This window comes from Orbicella faveolata, unplaced genomic scaffold, assembly GCF_042242905.1.
Source record: "Orbicella faveolata isolate gen_17 unplaced genomic scaffold, um_ofav_v1 contig_46, whole genome shotgun sequence".
In the NCBI taxonomy this organism is placed as follows: Eukaryota; Metazoa; Cnidaria; class Anthozoa; order Scleractinia; family Merulinidae; genus Orbicella; species Orbicella faveolata.
The window spans coordinates 32,541,473-32,548,499 of NW_028301576.1; the positions used below are offsets into that span (position 1 = coordinate 32,541,473).

Genomic DNA, 7,027 nt, shown 5'->3' on the forward strand with positions numbered 1-7,027 from the left:
TTTTTTGCAGCATCTTTAAGTGAAGGTCAACTGAATAAACAGTTTGATGGAGATACAAAGGAATGTGATCATCTAAAGAAAGTTCCAATCTCTGGATATATTCATGATACTTTGCCAGTAAAGCCGAGCCACAATAATTATACATATTTCAACTTTAAGTTTCAAGGTGCAAATGGTTTCTGCGATGGAGTGTGCTTTGATAAGAGTCTCTATAATCAGGTGAAGCAAAAAGACGAAACACAAAAGAGTGTTAGGTTCTCCAACTATTCATTGAAAAGATCATTGCAAAATAGCAATGACATGACAATTGTCATTACCATATTTACCCATGTATTAGTTGATCCCGTGTATAAGTTGACCCCCAATTTTTGAGGCCAAAAACTAGATTTTCTTAATTTCCGGGTAAGAATTTCTTGGAAAACTTATTTTGTATTTCTTTGAATTTTCTTTCAGCTACTATGGATATGTGAACAAATCACAGCAAGTTTCAACATAAAGTTTTAGTAAGCTTATTATGGCACGTACATGAACGTTTTATCTAGTTTAGCAACATGTGTGTATGCGGGCTTTTTGAAGATAATTTTTGTAAAATTCTCATAAAATCACACATGATGATTTCAAACGAACCTTTTTAAGTGTGAAGAGATAAGAAGTGGCTTTACAAGACAGGCAAAACACCAAGGAAGCTCAGGACTCTCCCAAAACGACTCGATAAAAAAAGTTGGGGAACTTGGTAGCCAAGCCTCAAAATCCATCAAGTACTGGTAACTGAAATAAAACTAAAGCTACACGTGGCTTGCTTACCTGGGCTTTCCATTACTTGAAAATTTTGCATTCGCCTGCATGTAGAACATTATAAGAAAACAACTAAAACACAATTTTACAGTTGGTCATTGACTTTTGTTTTATTTGGTGGCTCCTAAAGGAGCCGTTTTGTAAGCAAGCGCAGTCCCTGCTGGCTAAAAGCCGTCAAAGTCCTCCTCATCATTACTCGTGCCAAACAAGTTTTGCCCCTCTTCTTCTGTGAGGCAATCATCATACGCGTCTTCGTCTTCACTTTCCTGGTCTTCGCTTTCTTCGTCTGGAACAGTACCCTCTTCTTCTTCCCACATGTCATCCTCTGTGCCATCAGTAGAGTTGGAAATTCCACATTTCTTAAACGATCGTGTGACCATCTCCTCAGGTAGATCTTGCTATGCTTCTAAGACCCATGAAGCCACAGTTGTCAACGAAGCTGCCTTCACATTTCCAGCCGGAGTGAAGGTCTTCTCTCCTTCCACCATCCAGGTTGTCCATCTTTCTTGGACTTGGTCCTTGAATGGCTTATTCAGGCAGACATCTAGCGGCTGGAGGACGCTGGTTAATCCGCCAGGTATGACTGCGACATCCGTGTTTGTCTGGCGCAGCACTTGTTTCACTGGCTCAGCAAGGTGGGCCCTAAATGCGTCCCAGACAAGCAGGCTTCTTCTTCTCAGCAAACCACCAGGTCGCGAACTCCAGACTTTCTGAATCCACAGCTTCATGCCGTCTGCATCCATCCAGCCCTTGGGATGATGATGTACAACTACACCTGGCGGAAACTTTTCTTTAGGCTTGGTCTTTCACTTGAAAATGATCATGGGCTTCAACTTTGTACCATCGGCCAGGCAGGAAAGGACGACTGTGAAGCGGGACTTCTCGTGGCCAGTCGTATTAATGGAGACGGTTTTCTCTCCTTGTGTGCTGACTGTTCTGGCCGAAGGCATATCGAACCAGACAGCAGTCTTGTCCATATTGCCAATGTTCACAAGTTCGTAGTTGGCTTTCCTTCTGCAGTTCAGCACAAAGCGATGAAAGTTTACAATCTTCTCCTCTAGGTCTCCCGGCAGCTTCTGAGCAATCTTTGTCTTCTGGCGAAGAGCTAGATTGTTGCGATGTAAAAATTGCGTGCACCAGTTGTTGGATGCCTGGAAGCCAGTGATGTTCAGTTCGTCAATCATTGCAAGTGCCTTGATTCGGATCATGTTGCGGGTCACGATGTATCCAAACTGCCGCTGATCTTCGATCCAGTTGACGAGCTTGTCTTCCAGTTCTGGCCACTGGCACTGTTTTCCTCTGTTGCTGCACTTGTTCTTGGGCATACACTTGAGTTTCTCGACTTGCTTTTGCCAGTCATGAACCAACTTTTCATTGACACCAAACTCTCGGTTAGCTGCGCAGTTGTCCGATTCCTGAGCAAACTTCACAACTTGCAACTTAAACTTCGCGGTGTACTTCATTCGTTTGGAAGACATTTTCGTAAACAGCTGATGCAACGCGGTCAAGACCTTGTTAGAAATGACGAACACGCTAACAAGTGAGTTTGTTTCTATCGATAAGAAGCATTTTGATTGGTCTTTGTCTAGTTACTAAAAGCTAACAACACAAAAGAACTTACCAACAGTACTTTAATTGGTCCTCATGCATAACTAAAAACAAAAGATCTTTCCAACACTAGCAACGTTCGTAAGAAACCAAACATCTAACTTACCAACAGCAGTTTAATTGGTCCACTCACGTAACAAGAAAAAAAACCACTTACCAACCATACTTGATTGTCAGAACATGCGCGCGTAACAAACAGAAGTCCTTGCGCGTGCTCGAGACCGTATCCTCCCAGGTTACTAAGCAGAGAAGTTCGATGCGCGAAAGATGTTTTCTTCGAGTGGCTTTACAGCTTTATTTACAGGAAAAATATCGGTTCTTTATGACAAAATTGAGTCAGTGAGTATCTACAACATTCAGGTTAACATTTAGTGGATAAATGTTGATGTAAGCGAACGTACGTTGTCAACTGTGCTGCCATTTATTACATGTTTGCTAACATTGAAAGACAATTGTTATGCTAATTATTTAACTAATGCTTGGATCTCAAGTTTTGACCCATGTATAAGTCGAGGGCAAATTTTCGGACTGATTTTTAGGTCTTGAAAGGTCGACTTATACACGGGTAAATACGGTAATAAACGTACTAAAATTGAGAGCATTTCAGAGTGCCTATTTGATCACAAGGCACCTTCAAAACGATTTATAAAAATCAGTGAAATTGATAATATTTCAGATTTAGTTTCAGTTATCGGGAAAGTACATATCAGATCAGAGCAGAGTGAAGTTAAGGTTCAGGAGCGGTCAGTAATGAAATTAGATTGTAATATAGCAGATGACACCAGTGCAATTAAAATTACTTTATGGGACAAAAATATTCCCTTAGTCCAAGAAGGGCAAGTATACGAAGTTGTCAATGCAAGGGTTCACTCATTCCAAGGAAAGAAACATTTATCAAGTAATTTTGACACCATCATTACTACAGTGAAATCGGATGTGTGGAACATGACAGTTGTTTCACAGCTAATGGAAAATGAAGAGTCTCTTTCACTGAATACTATAATTGTCAATTGAATTGCTGGGGTGCAAGAAATTCAACGCTATGCAGTTTGCAACAGTTATCGCCATAGACTGAGCAATCTCCAGTCAGATCTAGGTATTTGTGATTCTTGCGTGTTAAGTCAAATCAGGACAGCTGCAGATCAAACATACTTCAGTGTAGGGTATTCATTGGCAGAGAACATAATATTCTTTTAAGGGTTCTTCAAGATCCAGTGGAATCTTTCATAAATTTGTATAATGAACAAGGAGAGTCTTACAACAAAATTAATGCGGCAAATTCCACAAATTCTGAGATTATCGCTGCATTCTTGGCAGTGTGTGAGTTGAAAATAACTTTAAACACTAAAAGTAAACTGGTGTCTTCAATTTTATACAGCAAATAAGTTAAAGTAACATTGCTTCTTGTTTTATTTAGGTTAGCATGGAGTTGTAAAAAATATCGCTTTGCAATGTAAAGAAATGGAAAAACATTTCCTTGCTGAATTTTACTTTGTTGCTATAAGATATCTGTATAGCAAGTTAGAAGATTGAGTTGTAGAATAGTGAATATTGTTTACCTACCTGAAATTGTTTCCTTTTTTGAGAGCGTAAGAAATAACTCATTAGTGAAAAATATTGTATTATCACTGAAATGCATAACATTTAATAAACTGTTGAAAATTGTTCTTGTGTTGAATATATACAGTTTGGTATATAAAACTAAACAAATGCCTTAGTGAAAAGTAGAAGCAAAACCAAATGGATAGTTATAGATAATAACCTTCGACCCTAGGAATAGGATTAGCATCCTACACAGTAAAGTCTGTAGTGGCTACATGCCAGAAATGAAGTTTAAAGATGACGGAGAATCTTGGCCATTTGAGTAATGAAGCCGGCCAGACAACTAAGATACGTGATGTTCCGTTTAACTTTTATGTTATCTTCCTTGCTCTCTACTGATTTTATTTTTTTTCTTGCAAACATTCCTATTGTACTGTCAAAAATAAAGGGACCCCAGTAAGAACAAAAAGTTCCTGTGTAATCAATTGGGAAAATTGATGGGTGAACAGTTCTAGCCACACTTCAGTGATATAGAGATAAGAAATAATTATTTGGACAATAGCCGATATACAATTGCAACAATAACTGAAAAAGGTGTGTCACAAAATATTCTTTCTTTTCAAAATGCGCTCTTTAACCCTTTCGCCACCACGTGCCGGTTTTCCGGCTCAAGGAAAAAGTGTCCCAAACACTATGCGCCGGAAATCTAGCGAAAAAAACATTGCGGACAACTCAGGATCATAGCGAGGCAGATTTCATTGGAGGGGGGTCTTCCTATTACAATTGGGTTCCCAGAAAAATTCCTCAAACTCCAGGCAAGAAAAAACATGGTTTCACCTGAAAATTTTGAGTTACCGTGAATTTTTTCAAACGTTACACATTGCCATTTTTAAATGTCTTTGAGTGAGGACGATCAATTGAGTGAAGACGAATTTTCTGAGGATGAAGATTTGCTGCAAGCAATTTTTGACACTGAAGATGAAGAGGAAGAAGGAAAATTCGAAGGTTTTCCAATCCGATTACCGGAAAATATGAACTGGACATGCACAGAATTTGATGCGAACATTGAGGACTATTTGTTACAGTGTGGCCCAAAAGAGGACGCTCCACATTAGGAATCAGCACTGGGATATTTTAAGCTTTTTTTGGAAAATGGGTTAATTGAAATGATCACTGGATTTATGAACAAGAATGCTGTTGCTAAATGGGCCGTTGACTGGAAACAAACAACAGCGGTAGAGATCAAGGCACTTCTTGCAATGATCATCATCTCAAATGATCTGCTTGTTGTGCCGAGGGATGAGTGCTACTTTCTCTCAGGTGGGAATACTTCTGTCTTTCATACACCTGGTATAAGAAATATATTTTCCTCTCGTAAACGCTATTTTGATTTGAAGAAGTATATTTCTTTTGTGGATCCTGATCATGAGAAAACAGAAGATGAAGCAAGAGATGTGCTCTACAAAATCCGAAATATCTCCAGAACAATAACTCAAAAATGTTTTGACCTCTACAACTGCCATGAAAGTGTTTCAGTAGATGAAGGAATGGTGCCTTTCAAGGGACGATTAAAAAGAAAGGTCTGCATGCCTGATAAGCCAGTGAGGTATGGCATCAAATTGTTTATGTTGTGTGACAGTACCAATGGTTATTGTAAGAAGTTTGATGTTTATGTTGGCAGTGATGAAAGGAATGTTGGAAACCTTGGAAAGACAGGTAAAGCTGTTTTGAACCTTTTGCAAGGTTTAGAGAACACACATCGGGTACATAAGGACAACCTTTATACCAGACCCATTCTTTTTCTTGCAATGAAAAACATTGGTTTGTACGGTTGTGGAACTGTGAGGAATCACAAAGGCTTTCCTATAAATGAGTTGAAAGCAGTGCAAACAAGACAGAGGGGTGATATTGCATGGCTTAGTTGGAATGGCTCTATGTTGGCATTGAAGTGGAAGGACAGAAAGGTGATCTTTGCTCTGAGCACCATACATTCTTCTCCAGTACCCAGACCAGCTCCCAGAGTTTGTGACAATGAGGATGGTGATGATGAAGAGGGTGATGATGCTACCGTCACTAGGAGTGCAAAAGAAAGAGGACAGTGGAGACAGGTGACCATATCTTGCCCATACCTCATCAAAGACTACAACAAGTTCATGGGGGGGAGTGGACCTACATGATCAAATGACTTCTGTGAACAAGTCTAAAAAGCAAATGAGGTGGTACATGAGAATGTTTGTGAAGCTCCTTCAAATGTGTGTCTTCAATGCCTACATCATTGAATCCCATTACCAGGCACATCAAGGTCATGGCCTCAGAAAGAGACATCTTCTTAGCTTCAAACAGGAACTGTGCATTCAGTTAATTGGAGCTTTTCCCACAACCCCTGAGAACAGCCACAAAAGGAGGCGAAGCTCGAATGAGTACCCAGAAAGAATGGATGGTGTAGGCGAGCATATTCTTTGTCGTGGTGATGGCAACGATCACCGGTGTGCTGTGTGCTTGAAGAATCAGCAGGAATTTATGAGGATGAACAGAGGAGTTAGAAAGGACTGTCCATTCAAAGACAAGAAGAGCACCTTCAAGTGCATGAAGTGTAATGTTTATCTTTGTATTGGAAAGGAGGGCTCTAACTGTTTTTTTGATTATCATTCAAGGTTGCAATAATGGCTTTAGACTTACAGAACAAATACTGCAGATAGACAAAAACTGAGCAATGCTGTGGTAAAAATCGTTTTTATTGCATTTCTTTTGCTGTGGATAAAATAGGGCAAGGATTGATCATCAAAGACATTTCCTATCATACTTCAGATAAGGCATAATTATAATGCATCACAGTTACATGTACTGGTTGAAAACTGTTCAAATTATATTGACTTCATTTAGATTGTTTTTGGCAAGGACACTTGTATTTGAAAGAGACATGTTCTGTCTCCCTTCAAAGGCAGAAATACCACCAGTTAAGTGCATCTCTCTCCCAAACCTAGAAGAGCAATACCATTAGTCTGTGGTTTTTCATATTGACTAAATTAAGAATGTGGTAATTCAGTCAGTGTTGTATCTATAGACATATAACTTACCTTAA

At 39.4% G+C, this 7,027-nt stretch overlaps 1 pseudogene; it reads left to right on the forward strand.

The window, feature by feature from the left end:
- LOC149099804 (uncharacterized) lies at window positions 1-3,788 on the forward strand (annotated as a pseudogene).
- Window positions 3,789-7,027: the final 3,239 nt, after the last annotated feature.